The sequence below is a fragment of the Pituophis catenifer genome, unplaced genomic scaffold (assembly GCF_029215685.1).
Source record: "Pituophis catenifer annectens isolate HBS135680 unplaced genomic scaffold, rPitCat1.0.hap2 SCAF_4, whole genome shotgun sequence".
Classification (NCBI taxonomy): Eukaryota; Metazoa; Chordata; class Lepidosauria; order Squamata; family Colubridae; genus Pituophis; species Pituophis catenifer.
This window is the reverse complement of record NW_027256884.1, coordinates 55,457,552-55,481,420: the sequence shown is the minus strand read 5'-3', so window position 1 is coordinate 55,481,420 and position 23,869 is coordinate 55,457,552. Positions and strand designations below refer to the sequence as shown.

Below are 23,869 nucleotides of genomic sequence, written 5' to 3'. Positions count from 1 at the left end.
GAAAAATGGGTTACTAAAATCACACCCCCACAAAAATCCGCTCAGCATGCAGAGGTTGCAGCGGTAATTTTGGCTTTGCAAACCTTTCCAACTCAAGACCTTAATATTATTTCAGATAGCCAGTATGTTTGTCAAATTGTCACCTCCCTCCCTGGTGCATATGTTACACCATCTTTGGATGAGGATCTCTTGTCCCTCTTTTTAACGTTACACACAAACACAGCCAGCCGAGGGTTAAGAAAGCACTTGGCACGCACACAGGTTGTTATCAGAAACTTGGCAGCAATACGAGCACCGACTGCCAAGTGCTTTTACTTCAATAAACGGAATATCCCTTCACCAGATAAACAGAAATACACACATTTTATAAATAGTCCAGTTCCAAACAAGAAACCTTTCGGCAGCTTTAAGCGTTGTTCAAGTGACTAGCCAGAGTTAGTTTTTGTTCGTCACAGAGTCTTAAAAGGCCACCACACTCTCTTATATAGTCTCTGGGGTGTGGTCCAGTGACACAGTTATAATCCCTGGCACGCCTCCTTAACTGCTGCAACCGTTTATCACGCCTTCGTTGGCTTGGATCCAGGAATGACAGATCACCTCCCTCGCTCTCATCGGAGACACCTGGCTCCTGGCTAATCTCCTCTTCCTTGGCCGGCACTTGAGACAGTGCCAGAGGGGAGGGGCCTAGAGAGGGAGGCCTGGCCGACTCCTCTTCTTCATGTTCGGAGCCTTCTTCCTCCAATGAGATAGGCTCGGAGGGCGGGGCCACAACAGTAATGATGAATTATAGAGATTTGCATATTTTATCAAATTGGACAACTGCATTGTTTAAGGCTACTGTTCACTCCCTAAAATTGATCAATGAAGAGATGTCACAAATTAGAGATATAGTGTTGCAGAATCGTTATGCTTTAGATATTATTTTAGCAGCCAAGGGTGGTGTATGTGCTTTGATTCATTCTCATTGTTGTATGTATATTACTGATTATAAAGCAAATATTTCAGCTACAATTGAGCACATGGAAAACATGATTGCAGATAATTGAATTGGTTCTACTATTCCACAATCCCCATGGGAGTGGTTATGGTCTTGGCTCCCAGATTTTGGATGGGTGCGACAAATAGTATCCATCGTTGTACTAGTCATCATTGCTTTGATTTGTTGTTGCTGTTGCACACAATGTTTGCCTGGGTTATTAACAATATTTCGTCCAAGAATTCGGCCCTCCAAATCTGAAATTATGTATGCTTGCAAAATATTAAAAAATAAAAAATAAAATAAAAGAGGAGGACATGTGGGGATGGTGTGATCTCAGTTGTCGGCAAACCACGCTGGGTAAACAACGTCAACACAAAGTCCTAATCTTATCTAATGTTAAGACAGGATGTCTGGCAGAGACCCTATCTCAGATATGCAAGGCATGGGGACCCAGCACGTAGGCATTGTTTGTCACAGGAAGAACATGAGGGAAACACGAGGGGTCCATATGGAATTCACGAGCTTTCTTTAGCCAATCAGTACAAGTAAACGTTGATTAATGTTTTGCCATGGGAATTGTAAAATGACAATAAAAGGGAGCCTTTTGAATGGGGTCAGGGTGCCTTGAACAAGGTGCCTTCACATCTAGGGGCCTTCCCGTGAACCATCTTCCTGCCTACGCGTCTTTCTTCATCGAAACAACAGTATGCTTGTGTATTGTTGTGGTTGAAGCTGAAGTAGTCATTGACAGGTAGGACATTGTAGCAGATAATTTTATGTACTACGCTTAGGTCAGACCGAAGGCAGCGTAGTTCTAAGCTGTCTAAGCCCAAAATTTCAAGCCTGGTGGCATAAGGTATTCTGTTGTGAGCAGAGGAGTGGAGGACTCTTCTCGTGAAATATCTCTGGACTTGCTCAATTGTATTAATGTTTGATATGCAGGGTGGGTTCCAGACAGATGAGCTGTATTTGAGAATTGGTCTAGCAAAAGTTTTGTATGCTCTAGTTAGCACTACAATATTACCAGAGAAGAAGCTACACAAGATTAGGTTAACAACTCTTAATGCCTTTTTGGCAATGTTATTACAGTGGGCTTTGGCACTTAGATCATTAGAGATGGGTACTCCATGGTCCTTGACAGAGTGAGGGACGTCTATGAAGTCGTATCTGCCCACATATTTTGTGTTCTGATTTTTTTAGTCAATGTGTAAGACAGAGCTTTTGTTGGTTGAGATTTGCAGTTGCCAATTTTTGACCATTTTGACACATAGTCAAGGTCTTTTTGAAGGGCAGCAGCATTGTCGGTGATGTTACATCATAGGCGAAGAGAACACAGTTGCTTATAATATGATCACAAAGATCCTTTATGTAAAGTATAAAGAGTGTTGGTCCTAAAATGCTGCCTTGCTGCTATTAACAGATGCAGGATTTGATAGGGTGCTCTCTATTTTGACCACTTGTTTGACAGGAACACAGGTATCCACTTATGCAGGGATCCTGAAATGCCATAAGATTTTAATTTTAAAAGTAGTTTGTCATGCACCACTGAATCAAAGGCTTTACAGAAGTCTATGTAAATTGTGTCTATTGCTTTGCCCTGGTCGAGTTGTATAGTCCATATGTTTTTGCAGTGTAGGAGTTGCAGATTACAGGACAATTTTTTTCTGAAATCAAATTGTTTGTTAGAGAGTAGGTTGTTGGTCTCTAAGTGGGGGGTAATGATTTGGAATCCATTATGGATTCCAATGGATTGATTCCATGACTTTGCAGGTGATGCAACATAAAGAGATTGGTTTGTAATTTTCAACTAAACTGGGGTCACCCTTTTGAGGATAGGGATGACCGTGGCTAGTGACCATAGGTTTGGCAAGGAGCTGGTCCTGAAAGATTTTTAAAAGATTATGCTTAGAGGTTCTGCTATGGCAGTGGAAAGCTTTTTTAAGAAGTAGGCACATAATCCATCAGATCCAATAGATAGAGATGGTTTTAGGTTCCGTAGTGCTTTTTCAATATTATCTTCTGTAAAATCGATATGTAGTAGATCATTGTAATTAGTTGTGGTACGACTAGGAAATGTGGGGTATGAGCCATTGCTGTTTACAAAGACTGAGCCAAAGAATGTGTTAAAGAGGTTGGCTTTAATGGCTTCATCATTACAGTCTTTACTGTTAGGTCACCCCTTTTAGGGGTGGATGGATCTCAAGTCTTTAAGTTTGTTGTTTACAAAATTATAGAAGGTGCAGGTGGATTTTGTGTGCAGAAGGTTTTCCTCTTGTTTGATGTGATAATTGGTGCATTCAGTCTTTATCTGGTGGCATAAGGTTTTGTAGCAGCTTTTAAAGTTAGCTATGTAGCCAATTCTGTTTTTTAGCCAAAGAGATTTTTTGGGGGGGATTGGAGCTTCCTTATTGTTATGGGTAATTTGTTTTTTCTGGTTTTGGGGGTTATTAGTGGTACATATAGTTTAATGACTCTTTTGACTTCAAGCAAAAAAAAATGTTATAATGGTCTTCGGCAGTATTACAGCCAGTGAATAGAATTTCCCAATCAAGAGATGAGAGGTCGGTGTCTAGGAGATCATAGATGGCTTTTTTAAAGTTATAATTGGGGATCCCATCATTATGATGATCTTTGTAAAGACGTATATTGAGACAAAAGTCAATCATGCTGTGGTCACTGTTGGAAAATGGTTCTTTTATTTGTAGTCCATAAATTGAGTTTAAACTGTTGCAGAAGATGAGATCAAGGCAGTTATTGAGTCTAGTGTTGTTAGTTACTAGTTGATCCAGTCCCAGGTTAGTAACAGCATTGTATAGGGTTGCATGTATGGGTTCAGTTGTACATTCGTTTAGGATCCAATTAGTAAGAGGTAGATTGAGGTCACCAAGAAAGGTAAGAGGGTGTGGGCAGGAGGCTGCCCAGATTAGTAGTGAAGTTACCTTGTTTGCATGTACGAGGTCATAATCAGGGGCTCTGTAACATAGTAAGAAGCGAAATGTGGTATTTAAGGACAGCTTGCAGAAGATGGTCTCAGGAAGAACAAGCTCCTGTGTAACTTGAATATTTTTTAGATTTAGGGACTTTTTATAGAAGATAGCAACACCACCTCCTCTATGGATTTCACGATCGGACCAGTAAACATTACTGTAGTAATGGAGTCAGGGAGGGATGCGTTCAGCCATGTCTCGCAGACAAATATAATGTCGAATATAGCCGTATTTATTAAGAGAGGAATTCAGGCATTTTGTTTATGAGGCTTCTTGCGTTAATTAGCTTGCATTTAAGGTCTGTAGTGGATTGTAAGGACTGTGTTCAAGCAGTGGCAGCTACAGCAGTGTTAATGAGGGAAAGCAGAAAATTGACTTTTGTAGGAGCCCTAGTGCCCCCCCTTGAGTGAGGATGATCTTGAACCAAAAAGCCAGCTGATGGCTGATAGATTCAAGGATTTTAACCACTGATGTTTGCTAGGATGATCAGATATTGGTGCTGAGAAGGGGTTAATTTGTTTATAGATTGGAAGAGAAAGTGGTAGAAAGTAGAAAGTTAAGTTGGTCTGGACAGACTTGTGAATTGTATGCCTTAAATCAAGCTTTGACCTCCTTTAAAGCTTGAGGCACTAATTTAGCTGACTTGGAAGCCAGGATGGCAACGGTAGAAGGAATTGAATGTTTAATGAAAGTGAGCAGAAGTTAGAGTAAGTGGAAGCAAGCGGAAATGGGTATTGCCTGATGGCAGGCAAATGTTTAGTTTAGTTTAGTTTAGTTTAGTTTAGTTTAGTTTAGTTTAGTTTAGTTTAGTTTAGTTTAGTTTAGTTTAGTTTAGTTTAGTTTAGTTTAGTTTAGTTTAGTTTAGTTTAGTTTAGTTTAGTTTAGTTTAGTTGATTTGTATACTGCCCTACTCCCGAAGGACTCAGGGCGGTGAACAGCCAACAACAAAATACATAGATACAAAAAGTTTAAAACCAGAATAAAATCAAATTAAATCATTTTGGCCCAGACAGATTAAAACACCCCAATAATTTAAAAACAGATTAAAATTTACATATTTAAAAAGGGAGAGATTAAGCCAAGACCGCCTGATGGAATAAAAAGGTCTTCACAGCACGGCGGAAGGAGCGCAGATCCGGGATCCTCCGTATCTCCGGGGGGAGCTCATTCCAGATGGTAGGTGCCCCCACAGAGAAGGCTCTCCCCCTAGGGGCCGACAGTCGACACTGTTTGGCTGACGGCACCCAGAGGAGTCCCTCTCTATGAGAGCGTACTGGCCGGTGGGAGGCTATTGGTGGTAGCAGCGGTCCCGTAGATAACCAGGTCCTAAGCCATGGAGCACTTTAAAGGTGGTAACCAAAACCTTGAAGCGCATCCGGGAGCCAGTGCAGCTCGCGCAGGAGAGGTGTTACATGGGAGCGCCATGTCGCTCCCATTACCACCCGCGCGGCCACACTCTGCGCCAGTTGGAGCTTCCGGGTGCTCCTCAAGGGGAGCCCCATGTAGAGAGCATTACAATAGTCCAGGCGGGAGGTGACGAGGGCATGAGTGACCGTGCGTAACGAGTCCTGATTCAGAAAGGGACACAACTGGCAAATCAGGCGAACCTGATGAAAAATCCTCCCGGTCACGGCCGTCAAGTGCTCTTCTAAAGAAAGCCGTGAATCCAGGAGGACGCCCAAGTTGCGAGCCCTCTCTGTGGGGGCCAATGATTTGCCCCCAATAGTCAGTGATAGCGTCAACTGACCATATCGGGACATCGGAAACCACAGCCACTCGGTCTTGGATGGGTTCAGCCTGAGCCTGTTCCTCCCCATCCAGATCCGTACGGCTTCCAGGCACCGGGACATTACTTCAAGGGCATCGTTGGGGTGATCCGGGGTGGAGATGTACAGCTGGGTGTCGTCAGCGTACTGATGGTACTCCACCCCGAAACCACGGATGATCTCACCCAGCGGCTTCACATAAATGTTGAACAGGAGAGGCGAGAGGACCGACCCTTGCGGCACCCCACATATGAGGGGCCTCGGGGTCGACCTCTGTCCCCCTGTCAACACAGACTGCGACCGGTCAGAGAGAAAGGAGGAGAACCACCGCAACACAGTGCCTCCCACCCCTAACTTTTCCAACCGGTGCAGCATGATACCATGGTTGATGGTATCAAAAGCCGCTGAGAGATCTAACAGGACCAGGACAGAGGAGCACCCCCTGTCCCGAGCCCTCCAGAAATCATCAACCAATGCGACCAATGCCGTTTCCGTGCTGTACCCGGGCCTGAAGCCCGACTGGAACGGATCCAGATACGTCGTTTCATCCAGGTGCTGGGGGAGCTGTTGCGCAACCACACTCTCAACAACCTTCGCCACAAAACGAAGGTTGGAGACCGGACGATAATTTACCAACATTGCCGGGTCCAGGGAAGGCTTCTTGAGGAGAGGCCTCACCACCGCCTCTTTCAAGGCGGCAGGAAAGACACTCTCACCCAACGAAGCATTTATAATCCCCTGGAACCAGCCTCGTGTCACCTCCCGAGAAGCCAGCACTAACCAGGAGGGAAACAAGTGGTCGCGTTCAGTCTACCCAGAATCCTGTCCACGTCCTCAGGGGTCACAGGATCAAACTCATCCCAGATAACATTCTCAAGACCTGCCCCAGTCCCTCCCCCTGAGACTACCCAGTCGGAGTCCAGATCTTCCCGAATCTGAGTGATTTTGTCATACAGATATTGAACAAAATCCTCGGCTCTACCCTCCAAGGGGTCCTCCCGCGCTTCCTGGTGGAGCAGGGAGCGGGTCACCCTAAACAGGGCGGCCGGGCGATTATCTGAGGATGCAATAAGAGCAGCAAAATAGCTACATTTCGCTGCTTTTATCGCCACTAGGTAATTCCTAATATGAGATCTTACCAGTGTCTGGTCAGATTCAGAAAGACTGGCCCTCCAACTTCTCTCTAGGCGTCTTTTCCGGCGCTTCAACTCCCTCAGCTCCTCAGTGAACCAAGGAGCTAAATGAGATCGGTGCCGGGTCAGAGGCCGCAAAGGCACGACTCGGTCCAGAGCTCCAGCAGCCGCCCTATCCCAGGCGGCCACTAGGTCTCCAGTCGAGGCGTGTGCCAGAGCCTCAGGGAATGGCCCAAGCTCCATCTGGAACCTATCAGGTTCCATCAGGCGCCTGGGGCGGAACCATCTTACCGGCTCCGCCTCCCTGTGGCGGGGTGTAGCAGTTCGAAGGTCGAGACGAAGGAGAGAGTGATCAGACCATGACAAGGGCTCGGTGACTATATCCCCTATCTCAAGATCACTCAACCACTGTCCAGAGACAAAAACCAGATCCAGCGTGTTTCCCCCCGTGTGGGTAGGGCCATGAATTAACTGGGTCAGGTCCATGGCTGTCATGGAAGCCATGAACTCCCGAGCCACCTCAGATGCCTCACCGACAGACGGCAAGTTGAAATCCCCCATGACCATAAGCCTAGGGGTCTCAACTGCCACCGTGGCGATGACGCTGAGTAGCTCGGGCAGGGCTGCTGCCACATGGCAGGGAGCCAGGTACGTGATCAGCAAACCCATCTGAACCCCATGACCCCATTTCACAAGGAGGGATTCACAGCCGGCCGTCTGAGAAACAGTGGCCTTCCTCGGTCTCAGACCTTCGTTAATAATAACCGCTACCCCCCCCGCCCCTACCTTGCAGCCTCAGCTGATGGAATGCGCGGAAACCTGGTGGGCACATTTCAACGAGAGGGACCCCCCCCTCTTGGCCCAACCAGGTTTCCGTAATACCTGCCAGGTCCGCTCCCCCCTCCTGAACAAGATCACAAATGAGGGGGGCTTTATTTAATACAGACCTGGCATTGCATAACATCAGACGGAGGCCAGGGCCCTGAGGATCTGCGCCACCTGGAGAATGAGTGGAGCTTTGGGGGCCGGAGCGCGCCACCGCTCGAAGACAGCGGGCGCGCGCTCCCCTAACGCGATATGGCCCCCTGCTCCCGCCATATCTACCCCTCCCACCCACAGTACTGATGGTAAAAACCTCATCTGGATGAACTTTATGTTGATTTTGAAAGTAAGGTAGTACATCAGGATAGTCACTGGGCATGGGGGCTAAGGTATGACGTGATTTGTTTTTGGAAGTTTCTGGATGCTGTGGATTGTAACAACTATGTGAAAAATGTATAGTATCTAAAACAGTAAACAAGTTCTACGCATAAAGAAAGAGGGAGGGCAACTTTAGCATGAGACCATTTCAATGCATTCAAGTTGCTTTTATTAAACTACCTCAAGTGGGAAGATTTAAATATTTATAGTGGGTCACTTGACTGGATGGGTTGAGGCTTATCCAGCCATGAGAGCCACTGCAGCAGTAGTCACCAACATTATATTGGAATAGATTATGCCTATCTATCTATCTATCTATCTATCTATCTATCTATCTATCTATCTATCTATCTTAATTTGATTTATATGCCACCCTTCTCCGGAGACTCATGGCGGCTTACAATGCGTTAAGCAATAACCTTCATACTTTTGTATATTTATACAAAGTCAGCTTATTGCCCCCACAAACTGGGTCCTCATTTTACCTACCTTAGAAAGGATGGAAGGCTGAGTCAACTTTGAGCCTGGTGAGATTCGAACTTACAGTAATTGCAGACAGCTGGTGTTAATCACAATTCTTTTAGTCTGCTGAGGCCCGTTGTATGGAGTAGAAGAAGCTATAGGCAACAACCAAGCGACTCATTTTACTGCAAAAGTGCTTCAATCAATCATGGAGGCGGTGGGAATTCAGTGGGAATGTCATGTTCCATGGAATGCAAAATTGTCTATGCCATGAACCAAATCTTTACCCCTCGCCTTGCCTTCTGAAATGATGTTTGGATTACCACACTTGGACAGAATGGGGAAGATTCCACAATATGAAGCTAAGGATATGTTTGTAAAGAACTGTATACTTGGTCTGTTGTCTTCTTTATCTTACTTCAGAAACAAAGGACTAGCTCAAACCCTACCTCTCGAATTTGCTGTCCATAGGTTCCAGCCTGATGATTGAGTCCTGATTAAAAAACAGATGTGAGGAGAAACTTGGCCCAGCCTGGGACAGGTCCTACCAAGCCCTGCTGACCACTGAAACAGCAGTCCAAACTAAAGGCAAAGGGTGGACCACTACACCCATGTAAAAGGACCAGTGGAAGAACTTAAAGAGTGGAAAGTGATTTCTGGAGAAGACCCGCTGAGAATAAACATTCCCAAAAATTGATTTGGTCATTGTGGTATGAATGAGTTTTCTTTGTGATTTTTCTCATTGCAGGAGTAGCAACTTTTTTGGTCTTTCCGGCCTGAGTGGTGGCCTGTGTTATTCCATTTGCTTGTAATATATGATTTTTCATACTTATTGTTGCATTATATTCTCCTCCTATTAGTCCTACACATAAGAAAATTAGTCCCAAATATTGAACCATTGCATTAAATCAAGTTGCAGGAGTAGCAAATTTTTGGTCTTTCCAGCCTGATGGCCTATGTTATTCCATGTGAAGATCCCAAAAGAAGCTGTGCAACTTTGCATTCTACAGATTGTGTTGGTTCCGTGATTGTAACTGTATCACTGAATGTTGTTGTTATTCTTATTGTGATTGTAAACTAATACATACCTGTGGGGAATACTGGGACACACACACACACACTCACACACACACATCCTACACAGGAGGATTAGGACATTGAATCAGATCAACCTGACTTGAACATGGTAGTCCTAGGAGATAGTGATATCATAATCCCTCACAATATAAAATGTATTGATTTAATGCAATGGTTCAATATTTTGGACTAATTTTCTTATGTGTAGGACTAATAGAAGGAGAATATAATGCAATGATAAGTGTGAAAAATCATATATTACAAGCAAGGGTGTTTTCTTTGGTTACTGTCACCTTTCAGTCTGGAATTAACCTGACACAACCTAGTAACCCATTTGAAAATATAACTACACTGAGTGGGTTATGGACAAATGTGGTAACTCTTAATTGGCATGCTCCAGATGGCTTATATTGGATATGTGAAAAGTTTGTCTATGTGCAATTGCCTAGCCGATGGTATGAAGCATGTGTATTAGGAACTGTGAAACCTATTTTTCTTCCTTTTTTCTACTGCCCATATAACAAGGTGAAAGACTGGGTGTACCTATTTATGAGGAAGTAGGCCACAGAAAGATGATTGGCCTCTAGGCAGAATAATTCCGGTATAAGGACAGCCACCTGGGCAGAAGCTGGAACTCCCATTTATTTGTTGATTAGAATTATAAGGTTATAGGCAGTGCTTGAAATCATAACTAAGGAAACCCCTACTGCTTTAAATTTAATAGCTAAACAGCATACTCTGTTTAAAACAGCAATATCTCGGAATACCTTTGCTTTACACTATTTGTCAGCAAAAGTAGTAGGTGTGTGTGGAAAATTTAATCTCACAAATTTTGTTTGCAAAATTGATGGCCAGGGAAAAGCTATACAGGGGAAAACTGCCAAAGTGGGGAAGGTCACATATGTCCCAGTGCAGCCTTGGACTGGGGCAGTTGACTTCACATGGTTTGGCAGTCTCTTCTCTAATTGGAAAAGGATTGGGTTTCTAATGTTGTTAACCTTTGAAGATTTCCTTCTCCTCTCCTGTTTCATCCCTTTAATCCAATGCATAGTGTCTTCTACCCCTCCCATTAAACCGGCAAATATCATGGTCCTCCAGATGATCCCCATTAAATATACACCCCTAGTCCACCATTGACAGGACACATCCTGTCCTAAAAGAAAAGGAAGGAATGTAGGGACATAATAATAGTAGAATAGGTAGAATTACTGGGACATAATGATAACTTACTGTTTTGCTTCTGTAAGAATTGCTTTGCTAAGAATTGGAATTGCCTTTGCCATTTGCTTCTACCAGTGATCTAACTTCTGTTATCTGTTATCTTGTTTTTCTGTCCTGTTATCTTGTTTTTCTGTCCAACTCCATGCCTGGTGGATATCTTAAGAAGTGGGGTTGCTAAGCACCCAGATCTTACACTATCATACAAAACTAGAATACATGCATACAGAATATTTGGCATCTATTTGTGGTGAGATGTTTGCTGTTAATCTTTGTTCTCCAAATTGTTTTATGGTTGCTTCCGCTGGGTAGGTCATGATTGTCAATTTGATAACTAGCACAGTGCCCCCATTAAAACTAATTGGGAACAGTGAAACTCTCCAGGCATAAAAACTAGGAAAAAGGTATAACCACTGACTGACATTGTATTGTTAATTATGTTTTAAATAGTTATGATCTATTCTAAACAGGGAACATAATTAAGCTCACTTTCACTACCTCCATAAAGGCAAAATGACCTTTTTTAAAAAAAGAAAAGAAGGCAAAAATAAAAGAAAAACAGATTGCTTGCCAATGTAGAAACCTACAAGTTTTATAGTTCCTCTAAATACTGTAGACAAAGTTGCCTTACACTTTGGTATCATACTCAAAGATGCCATTATTATTCAGCTAACAGTTCTAAAATTAAATCCTAGCAATTTTATACAATGACAGCCCAGCATTTAGGATTCTTTTAGTATTTGACAGATCTTAGTAGATGCAGTAGCATTCAGTGTCCACCAATTTTAGTGTATGTTTTATACTGGGTTTTACCGTATAAACAATTGTATTTTCATTTTGCTCTGAACCTTCCTTTTACTATGTCTCTGTCTTTGACAATCAGGTTATGCCACTTTTCTTGGGGTTCATCAGCCATATGATGAAGTGGGACATAATCCAGAGAAAAATATGTCATAGCTTTTCACTTCCTCACCTGCAAGAAATCATGTTGAAATCAAGCTTAGAAGAGATTTCTCATACCAAACTTGTTTTTCTCAGCACCTCAAAAAGAGGCTGATCGATCTTTGCTTCTGTAGTAGCTTTTGGGAGAGAATGCAGGGGTGAAATGCTCCCGGTTCGGACTGGCTCAGGCGAGTAGGTAGCGATGGCGGTGGGCAGTTTGGAGAACTGGTAGCAAAAATCCCTTCCCCGCCCCCAGCCTCCAGCTTGCTTATCTTTGCACGCCTGCCTTGCTTCGCTTCCTATAATCCCTGCAATCCATTGCATCAGCAAGCAACTGAATCTCCCTGCCTATAGGCCGATTTCACTTTTAAATACAGATTATAAGATTTTTGCTAAAATTTTAACAAATAGATTAATGACAGTTATGCAGCAAATGATTCATCATGATCAAACTGGTTTTATAAATGGAAGACAAATGAAAAGTAATGTAAGGCAAATTGTTAATTTATTAGAGTATTTGGGAAGAAACAACCAGGTCCCCGCAGTGCTAGTTTTTTTGGACGCTGAAAAAGTTTTTGACAGATTGAATTGGCAATTTTTATTAAAACTAATAGAAAGGATGCAATTTGGAGAACATTTTACACAATCTATTAAGGCAATATATCAAAAACAGCGCAAATAATAATCAATGGTGGTTTAACAGATAATTTTAATATAGAAAAAGGAACAAGGCAAGGCTGTCTCTTGTCTCCGTTATTGTTTATTTTGACGCTGGAAATTTTATTAAATAAAATACGTGGGACTGATATAATAAAGGGAATTAGAATTAGACGGCATGAATATAAGTTACGCGCATTTGCGGATGACCCGGTGGTTACCCTAGCCCAACCGGTACAATCGATTACAGCCTTGATGGATATAATCTGCTCATATGGACAAGTATCTGGTTTTAAAATAAATACAGCTAAAACAAAGATAATAGCTAAAAACATGGACAGAAGCCAGAAAGAAGAGATAGAAAGGTTAACAGGATTTGAAATAGTTAAGAAGGTTAAATATTTAGGGGTTTATATTATGACTGCAAATATGAAATTATATCAACATAATTATGAACCGTTATGGCAAAAAATACAAAAAGAGATGGAAAATTGGAAGAAATTGCAACTGTCTTTGCTGGGTAGGATAGCCGCTGTAAAAATGAATATCTTACCAAGATTTTTATTTCTTTTTCAAATGATACCTATACTTAAAAAAGATGAAAATTTGAAGGAATGGCAGAAGGGCATAAACAAGTTTGTGTGGGCAGGGAAGAAACCACGAGTTAATCAAAAGATAATGCAAGACACCCGAGAAAGAGGTGGTCTTAAAATGCCCAATTTAAGACTGTATTATGAAGCTGCTACCCTCTCAGCAATTATAGATTGGATAAATTTAACGGAGGAAGAGATACTGAATATTGAAGGATATGGTCTGGTCTACGGCTGGCATGCTTATCTATTGTATGACAAGAAAGTAGATAAGACTTTTAAAAGTCATATATTAAGAAATGCTCTACTGTGTGTCTGGAAAAAGTATAAATATAAACTAAAGGATAAGTTACCAATATGGACAGTACCCAGACACGCGATAGAGAATATAAATTTGGAGCAAAAGCAAGATAAGTTTACATATAAGGAACTCCTTTATAAGGAAGGAGTTAGATTACAATTAAAATCTATCGAGCAATTAAGAGAAGAAGGGATTATTAAGACTTGGTTTCAGTATGGTCAGCTGCAGGCCAGATGGAGAGAGGATCAAAAAACTGGTATTTTGCAGCAGGATGAGAATTTGATAAAGCAAATAAGAGATAAAGGTCAAATGCATATTAAAAGGTTGTATAATGTATTAGTGGAAATAGATTCGGAAACAGAGCTAGTCAAGGATTGTATGATAAAATGGGCACAAAACATAGGTGAACCAATAATGTTGGATACATGGGAAAAGATATGGGTTAGAAATGTAAGATTCACACAAGCTCAAAACTTAAGAGAGAACTTTTACAAAATGTTTTATAGATGGCATTTAGACCCAAAAAAACTAGCCTGCATGTATCCAAATTTACAACCCAAGTGTTGGCGATGTGAGTGTGAAGATGCTACATATTTTCATATATGGTGGACATGTAAAAAAATTAAGGTTTTTTGGATAAAAATATGGTGGATTATTCAAAATATTTTAAGGAAAAATATTAAATTTAAAATTAAAAAACCACAGGTTTTTTTGTTGGGAATAGTCACGGATTGTACTGTAATAGAGACTAAGTTGGTTTTGAATTTAATAACAGCTGCCAGGTTACTGGTGGCACAGTACTGGAAGAAGAAAGATCCACCTACCATTGAGGAATGGACATTAAAAGTTGTGCATCTGGCTGAGATGGCAAAAATTTCATCATATCTTAAAGATCATTCAAATGAAAGATACATATCAGAATGGAGAAGATGGATTGACTATATGCAAAAAAAGTATCCGAACAAGAAGATTCATATAGCTTATGAATGAAATATTTTTAAGTAGTTTATGTTTATAGTTCTTGAGTTATAAGGAGTTAAAGATTTAGGGAGAATATGAATGCAATAATTTGTTAGCATATCTTAGCTTTATGTTTGTGAATGCTATACCCTGTGCCTGTTCTGGGAAGTCTAGGGAGGGGGCTGGGGGGGAAGGGGGGAGGGGGAAAGGGTGGGAGGGAGAAAATGTTTGTATTTCTTATAAAACTTTTTAATAAAAAAAAAAAAAATCTCCCTGCCTGCAATCAATCTCATCAGTGAGCAGCTCTATCTGCCTGCCTGCCTGCCTGTAAGTTTTTTCCCCCTTTGGGAGCTTTAAAAAAAATAGCTAATTGGGGGTTTTTTTAGTCGTTCTTTTTTTAACCTAGCCATTTAAAATTTAGGAAGTTTTAAATTTAGCTGCTTTTATATAAAAATAAAAATAAAATAAAATAATATTTCTGCAGCTTTCTGAGATTTTGTGTTTCTGTAGTGTTTCACTCTAACTACACAAACACACAAAATCTCACAAAGCTGTATGTGGAATTTTGTGTGTGTAAAGTGTGAAAGTTGGTTTTTTGGACTTTTTGTGGCTGTGTGAGGTTCCTGCTTGTTGTAGGGGCCATTTTGGGTCTAGCACAGCTGCTTTTACATTGTGGGTGAGCCAGTTGTGTTGTGTTGTGTTGTGTTGTGTTGTGTTGTGTTGTGTTGTGTTGTGTGTGTGTAAAGTGTGAAAGTTGGTTTTTTGGGCTTTTTGTTCCTGTGTGAGGTTCCTGCTTGTTGCAGGGGCCATTTTGGGCCTAGCATAGCTGCTTTTACATTGTGGATGAGCCAGTTGTGTTGTGTTGTTTTGTGTGTGTGTAAAGTGTAAAAGTTGGTTTTTTGGACTTTTTGTGCCTGTGTGAGGTTCCTGCTTGTTGCAGGGGCCTGGACTTTCTGTTGATGAATGCAGTTAATTCCCAATGTGTAAATAAAGAGAGGTTTTTCTTTGCGGGGAGTCTGTTTCTTGCTTCTGCGAAGGCTGGGTAAGAACAAGTACCATTTTATAAAGCCTTATTAAGACCACACCTGGAATACTGCATCCAGTTTTGGTCACCACATTACAAAAAAAGATGTTGAGACTTTGGAAAAAATGCAAACATTGGGTTTGGGTTTGGGTTTGTAGAGAAAATAAGGACTAGAGGAGACATGATAGCAGTATTCCAGTATTTGAGAGACTGCCACAAAGAGGAGGGGGTCAATTTATTTTCAAAAGCATCAGAGGGCAGGACAAGAAACAATGGGTGGAAACTAATCAAAGAGAGAAGCAACCTGGAATTGAGAAGAAACTTCCTAACAGTGAGGACAATTAACCAGTGGAACAGCTTGCCTTCAGACATTGTGGGTGCTTCATCACTGGAGGTTTTTAAGGAGAGATTGGACAGTCACTTGTCTGAAATGGTATAGAACAGTGATGGCTAACCTTTTTGCCATCACGTGCCAGGAGAGGGGGGGGAGGGTCGCGCGTGCATGTGCCCACGCGCATGTGTGCGCAACCCCCTCCCCCCCCCGCTCCTAGCACATGATGGCCTGGTAGGCCCGTTTTTCTTTCTTACCTGGTTCCAGATCCTCTCTGTGTATCTGGGAACGGCGAAAACAGCCTTTCCCACTTCCTTGGAGGCCCTATGGAGGCTCAAAGGGCCCATTTCCCCACTCCCAGTGGGACAGGAAGTGACGTTTTTTCCTGTCCCCAGCCTCCAGAACCTCTCTAGGAGTCTCTAGGAGCTTCTCTAGGAGTCTGTAGGAGCCTCTCTAGGAGTCTCTGGAGGCTGGAGACAGAAAAAAACATCACTTCCTGTCCCACTGGGAGTGGGGAAATGGGCCCTTTGAGCCTCCATAGGGCCTCCAAGGAAGTGGGAAAGGCTGTTTTCGCCGTTCCCAGATACACAGAGAGGATCTGGAGCCAGGTAAGAAAAAAAACGGGCCTTCCCCCCCCAGGCCCTCCAGAGGCAGGAAACAGCCTGTTTCCCTACTTCTTGTGGGCCCAGAAGGCCTGAAAATCAGCTGGCCGGCGCGCACATGCGCCCCAGAGCTGAGCTGGCATGCCCACTAATATGGCTCCGCGTGCCACCTGTGGCACGCATGCCATAGGTTCGCCATCACGGGTATAGAATATCCTGCTTGAGCAAGGGACTGAACATTATTTATTTCCCATTCCCATTAAAACAGTTCAGCTTTTTAAAACAAATATGCTTATGCTGGTATCTTCAATTATTCCTAAACTTTCAAACTTTTAGTTGTAATCAGTAAAACATGGGAAAAAAGGCAAAATATGCAGATTATAGCTATTCTGGAGACTGTAGGCCTCACAAGGAAATTATCCATTGTTGGATAGAGCAAACCAGAGTAGTAAGGTAAAGTAAATCAGAATGAAGGATGAAAGATAGTCTGTTGTAATATTGGATTTCATCACTGTAAATTGGAAGTACAGGTAGTTCTCGATTTATGGACACAATTGTGCCCAAATTTTCTGTTGTTAAGTGAGACAAATTTTAAGTGAGTTTTGCCCCATTTTATGACATTTATTGCCACAGTTGTTAAGTGAATGACTGCAGTTGATAAATTAGATGGTTGTTAGATGAATCTGGTTTCCCCATTGACTTTGCTTGTCAGAAGGTTGTAAAAGGGGATCATGTGACCCCAGGATGCTGCAATGGTCATAAGTATGAACCAGTTACTAAGCATCTGAATTTTGATTACATGATCCTGGAGATGCTGCAAAGGTTGTAACTGTGAAAAATGCTCATAAGTTACTTTTTTCAATGCTGTGGAACTTTGAATGGTCACTAAATAAACTGTTTAACTTGAGAACTACCTGTTACAAGCTTCCTTTCAACCTTTACATTTTATGATCCTTTCCTTATGACATATAGTACTGTGAATATTGAGGGTATGTCTGGGTATAGATAACTAAAAGGAAAATAAAAGAACTACTGGTGTGCTTGAAAGGAAATAAAATAAAAAAAGGAGATGAACAGTTAATTCATTTTTGAAACCATTCAAATGGGTTTTTTAATTTTTGTAAAACTTCACTGCTTTAGTTAAGAAAAATCATGGAGTTCTATTTTACATGCATGCCTTGAATTTTTATTTTACATGCTGAAGTAAACTTGGATTTTACTGTCAGAAGGTACGACTTAACAACAGGGTGGAAGGCTATTGCAAAGGAAAACCACGACAGCTAAAAGACCTGAGCAAAGTGGTAAAGCACAGAGGCTATATTGTGAAGAAGGGCAATAAGAAAGACTCTAGTCTTGCATGTTGATTTAGATGTTGATTTAGATGGCACAGCTAATAGGAATTTTATTTATAATATCCTTAATAATCCTCACTCAATTGATGGGGGTGTCTGTGCTATAATTGGGGTGCAGTCTGTCTAACGGGGATCTTAGCTTTCTTCCCATGAGTAGCTCAGCTGGACTCCTATTCGTGGTCGCACTAGGTGTTATATCTTGCATTAATAGGAATTTGTCTATTTTGGCTTGCCAATCCCCAGGGCCCATTCGTGTTAGTGTTTCTTTGGTCGCTCTAACCATTCTTTCGACCTGCCCAATACTGGCTGGCGAATATGGTGCGACCAATGCGTGCCATACACCCTGTTGAGCTAAAAACACCTCGAATTATCTGGCGGTGAATTGTGCCCCATTATCTGATATCAAGACATCGGGTAACCCGTGAGTGGAAAATACCTTCCTTAACACCCTAATTACTGCCTTAGCCGTTATGCTGGGCATCAAATTGACTTCTAACCATTTCGAGTGTGTATCTACAATGATCAAGAATGTTTGGCCTTGGACTGGTCCTGCTAGTTCTATGTGCAATCTTGACCATGGGCCCCTTGGTTTGTCCCACTCTCTTATGGGTCCCGAGAGTGGCGCTGGTCTAGATTCCTGACAGGGGGTGCACATTGCCATCCACTCTGTAACATCCCCATCCATGTTGGGCCACCACACGTAACTCCTAGCCAGAGCCTTCATGAGTACTATCCTGGGGTGACGAACATGCAGTGCTTCTAACACCTGTTCCCCTTAGTTTTTGTGGAATTACCACCCTGACCCACAATAGGCACCCCTTCTCTCCGACAATTCCCATTTCTTATTTACAAATGGTTTATATTCCTCCCCCCATGGTTCCTCTGACCAACCTCTCAACATCCAGTTCAAAACCCTTGATAGGACTCTGTCTTTAGTCGACTGACCTGCTATTTCCGTTGCTGTCAGTGGAATGTCTGTGGAGTCCTCAATGAGTGGAACGGGTGCTACTGGGTGCTGGGTCTTCGACGAGGTCTGGAAGGGGGCACTGGCTGAGGGTGTCTGCATGTCTGATGTCCTTGCCTGGTCGATGTATTAACTGGTAATTGTAAGCCGCTAAGAAAATTGTCCATCTTGTCATCCTTGGTGATAATGTGTTTGGTGTTGGCCAGTCTCCCACAATAAGTCAGTGACCACAACAAAGTCCCTTCCATACAAATATTTGTGGAAATGCTTAACCCCCGCTACCATGGCCAGTGCTTCCTTAGCTAATTGACCATAGTTCCTTTCTGCTGGTGACAGTGCCTTTGAGTAGAATGCAATAGGTGCTTCTGTTCCGTTTGGCATCTTGTGGCTGAGCACTGCCCCTACTCTGAATGGTGATGCGTCACATGTTTAGTATTTGGGCAGTGTTTCATTATACTGAATAAGAAAAGTCTGTGCTGATAATAAGTTCTTTACTGCTGTGAAGGCAGTGGCTTCCTTCCATCCCCACTTCCAGCTGGCTTTCTTATCTAACAGTCTATGCAACAGTCTCGGCCACCGTCACCTTCTGGGGCAAGAAAATACTGTAAAAATTTAAAAGTCCAAGAAACACTTGCAACTCCATTTGATTTTGTGATGTGGGACCTTCCTTAATAGCTTTTATCTTACTTTGAGTAGGGTGTATCCCTGACCCATCAATGAGATATCCTACGAATTCAACCTTAGACACGTCTACTTTGCATTTTTCCTTATTTACCTTCAACCCAGTTTCTTTAAACCGCCTTAAGGTTTTCCCTTACCCTCCATAATAATTCTTCTTTGCTGTCCCCTGATATGAGAACATCATCGAAGTATGGAACTACTCCGGGAATGCCTTGTAACAAGCATTCCATTATACTTTGGAATAGCCCAGGGGCCATGCTTACCCCAAATTGTAATCGGTGGCATTTGAATGCCCCGCGGTGAGTTACAATTGTTTGCGCTTCTGCCGTAGCATCATCTACCGGCAGCTGCTGATATGCTTGTGGCAAATCAAGCTTTGCAAAAATTTTCCTTGGTCCGAGAGTGTAACAGATGTTGAACTGTTATATGACTGGTATGTGTGTTGTTGTAGGGCTTTATTAAGTGTACATTTATAGTCAGCGCAGACACAGACAGACCCATCTGGTTCAATTGGGGTGACTATCGGGGGCTCCTATTTAGCATGGTCTATGGGCTCTAAGATCCTTTGCGCAATTGATGTCGTCATTGTGGATGGCATGGATGCCTGTCATGCCCAGGCCCAGGGCCTCAAACCACTCCAACTGCAGCAGGCTCGGTAGGTCATTGTCCATGATGGTCATCTGCAACTGGCCGGAGAATTCTTTGAAGCTGATTTGGAAAGAGCCGCTTCCCAGCACGGGAATCCGGTTCCCTTGGTAGTCTTTTGAGATCATCCTTTAGGGTTTTAGCTGTGTCTTTCTCACCCCAGGAACTGCGTCCTTGATTGTTCGCCAGGATACAATGGTCAGGTACGATTCCATGTCCACTTCTATCTTGCATGGATGTCCTTCAATGTGTACCTCGGCATGGATTTTTTTTCTTTTGTTGCCACTGGAATGGCTGATAGTTGTCTGATGGCCTTCCTTGGTATCTCCTTTGGAACTGTGCTCTCCTGGGTCTGAATAGGTTCTCAGTCTGCCACGTGGTCTGTCAAGGTCTGTACATGGCTGGCTGGCTGGCTGGCTGGCTTGACATGCTCTGGCGATGTGCCCTTTCCTTTCACACCTCTGGCAAACGGTGTCCCGGAACCTGCAAGTAGATCTGGGATGATTCTCTCCACAGCCTGCGCACATTTGCGGTCTCTCCCTCATCTCAGTTTATTTATTACATGTATTTATATGCCGCCATTCTCCCGAAGGACTCAGGGTGGTGAACATAAGTTAAGAAACATGTACAATAAAATCCCATTTTAAACCAAATAACTAATTAATAATAAATAATAAAACCTGGAATCAGAGTCAGCCTATTTGTTTGAACAGCCAAGTCTTCAGGTCCCAATGGAAGGAGCGGAGATCAGGAGCCATCTGGAGCTCGGTAGGTAATTCATTCCAGAGGGTGGGAGCACCCACAGAGAATGCCCTACCCCTGGGCACAGCAAGATGACATTGGCTCGCCGTCGGAACCCTCAGGAGAGTGGCCCTATGTGAGCAAACAGGACGGTGAGAGGCAGGCAGGAGAAGGTCCTGCAAATATCCCGGACCTAAATCATGTAGGGCCTTATAGGTGAGAACCAGCACCTTGAAGCGGACCCGGAGAACCACCGGTAACCAGTGCAGCTCACGCAGGAGGGGTGTTATATGGGAGTTAACGAGGGGCTCCCGTAACAACCCGTGAGGCTGCATTCTGGATCAGTCTCTGGGTGCATCTCAGGGGCAGGCCCATGTAGAGCGAATTGCAGTAATCCAAGTGGGAAGGAACCAGGGCATGAGTGACTGTGCGAAGGTCATTTCAGTCCAGGCAACTGGCGTACCAGGCGAATCTGTGCGAAGGCCCCCCTGGTCAGGGCTGTTAGATGGTTTTCTAGGAACAGCCGAGCATCCAGGAGGACACCCAAGTTGCGAGCCCTATCAACGGGGGCAAGTTTTTCCCCATCCATGAAAAGTGATGGGGCCTCTGAAACCCGAGATGCCGGCATCCACAGCCACTCAGTCTTGGAGGGATTGAGTTTGAGTCTGTTTCTGCCCATCCAGGCCTGTACCGCCTCCAGGCAATGGGACATCAGTTCTTGGGGGTCTCTTCTCAGACTGCATCTGATGTATGTCCTTGTCATTATCGGTAGAGACATCAGTTTCCCAGTACTCCTGGTTCACACTGGCAGTTTTCGGCTGCCCGTTGGTGCTTCCCATCTTCTAGATTGCTGCTGCCATTCAATCTGTGGCTTCAGCTGCCCGCGCTTCTTCTAAAGCGATTTTGAATGTGAGGTTCAGCCTGGATAGTAGTTGCCTTTGCAATTGCAGGTCTCTGAGTCTGAAAACCAATCTATCCATCATGGCCTCCTCTATGTTGCTGAATTCACAGCGCGCCACAGTCTTCCTTAGGGCTGCAACATATTGATTGATGGTCTCACCTTCCTCTTGATTCCGATGGTAAAACTCATGCTTGTAAACCATCGGAGAGGGTACGGGAGCATAGTGAGCCTGGAGTGCTTCTTGCAATGTCGGCCACGGCATGGTCTGCAGGTCAGCGGGTTCCGAAATGGCTTTGGCCATGTCGAGGACTTTGGGTCCACATTAGCTCAGGAAAAGTGCCCTTTTTCTGTTGTCCGAGAGTCCTAGCAGGTCGTTGGCTTCCAGGAAACAATGGAATCGAAGCATGTATTTCTTCCATGTTTCCTTAGCCCGATTGAATGGAGCTGGTGGCGCGTAAGACATCATCCTGGAATCGATGCAGTGGTTCAGCTGCTAGATAATGGTGGATGCCACGTGTTGCTCCTTCTGTTCAGCCTGAGTCCTTCGTCCTCTTCGATCCCACCTTCATCATCAGTGTTAGCTTGTGAGAGGCAATGAAGTGGCAGGATGACAGACAGTAACTTCAGCTCTTTATTTAAATAAGTGACTTCTGCAAAGGCTTAGCCGGCAGCATTCCCTTTTAAAGGGAACTGTCCCACTGATTCAGCCACTGACAGTGCTTTACTTTTCTCTCCGCTTGAATCCACCAATCAGCGGTGGGCATGCAAATGTCCAGCTAAACCCGGACCTGAGTAAAGCCTACATCTCTGGCTTCACTTGCTATTTACATATGTAACATCTTGCAATAAAAAAAAAAAATCTAGCAATGTTTTAAATCTCACTGAGAAGCCCTCTATGCCCCAACTATGAACCTTTCTAGCTGGAAGGTAAACAGGCTTAATCTCCCTAAGGGTGACTGGTGACATTAACAAGCAAGCACAAAGTAGAAAAGTATTGCTTGTATACAAAGAAATGCCAGGAAAGTATCAGAAAGAAGGAACAGAATTCAGGATGGGGAAAAAAGAGGGATGTTATAAATTGTGAACAAATAGATTACTGCTCAGAAAATGGGGTAGGAAAGAAAGATATCCTTACCAAAAATTGGGGGGCGGGCATGATAAGGAAGGCTAAGAACCAGAGAATTATAGTCCTGAGAAAATATGATAAGGCATAGAAAACATGAGCAGGATGTACTGAAGAAAAGTAATCCCAGAATCCTGGTTGAAGATAATGACAGTTTGGGGGAGGGGGGGTTGGGACGGGAGAAGGCTAGAAGGACTCCAGCCGAAACTAAGAACAAAGATCAATGAAGGAAAAGAAGGAAAAACTGGGAGAAGGCACTCATAAAAAAATGGAGGACAAGGAACCCCAAGACAATAATAGAAACATGTATCAAATAAAAATGACCGAAAAACAAAAAGAAAAAGAAATCAAATGCACAATACTATATTATATAACAGGATGAGGTTCTCTCCATCAGTGAAATGTTGGGCTTGGGCCAAAGGATCATCAATGAAGGTATTAGTACTTTGCTGCTGAAAAGCATGAATGCCTAGTTTAGCTTAAAGTTAGCCGACGTTTGAAGTTTATTTGCCCAATGAATTTTAACCCTTGTTGTAAGAGGACTTTTCTTTCTTCACCAGTTAAATGTTCTCTTTACCTCACTTCCATTTAGGTTTGTTTCCCCCTTTTTGTCCCAAAAGTGCTTTTTCAAAAGGCAACTGGACTGTTTTTCCTTGAGGAAGAAGACATTTTGTTTCTCATCCAAGAAGCTTAATCAGTTGTGACTGGATGGTTGGAGGATTCTTCTTCTTTCTCAAGGAAAAACAGTCCAGTTACCTTTTGAAAAAGCACTTTGAGACAGCTATGAGCTGGATGACTAAAAATCTCCATAGACATTTCCCCTTTTTGTTTCCCTATTCATTTTACCCATTTTTTTCACCCAAACTTCATGTTGGGTATTTTTCCCTTCATTTTTGCAGGTTCTATTGGAAGAATAAAGGGAATGTTTAAAAGGACTGGTCTATTTCTGTGTGAGGATGATTTTTCAGTTCCTTACATTTGCAATTGATATACCAGTGATGGCTAACTTTTTTGCCATCGTGTGCCAGGAGGGAGGAGGGGTCACGCACACATGTGCCCAAACCCATAATTCTATGCAACCTGCCCCTGCGCAACCCACCCCGCTCCTGGCATGCGATGGCCCGGTAGGCCCGTTTTTCTCTCTCACCTGACTCCAGAGCCTCTTTAGGAGTCTGGGGAGGGTGAAAACAGCCTCCCCTCCCCGGAGGCCCTCCAGTAGCCAGAAATAGCCTG

General features: G+C 43.2%; 1 protein-coding gene and 1 long non-coding RNA gene across 4 annotated transcripts in view; one reads left to right on the top strand and one right to left on the bottom strand.

The window, feature by feature from the left end:
• PTCHD1 (patched domain containing 1) overlaps positions 1-23,869 on the bottom strand; it is a 183,543-nt gene that overhangs the window by 49,633 nt on the left and 110,041 nt on the right. The gene's annotated exons all lie outside the window — the stretch shown is intronic.
• Positions 1-23,869, top strand: part of LOC139317107 (uncharacterized) — a 72,107-nt gene that overhangs the window by 7,218 nt on the left and 41,020 nt on the right. For all 3 annotated transcript variants that reach the window (XR_011600412.1, XR_011600410.1, XR_011600411.1), the window contains exon 3: positions 8,999-9,237. This is a non-coding gene — a long non-coding RNA (uncharacterized lncRNA). The remainder of the gene's footprint in view (positions 1-8,998; positions 9,238-23,869) is intronic.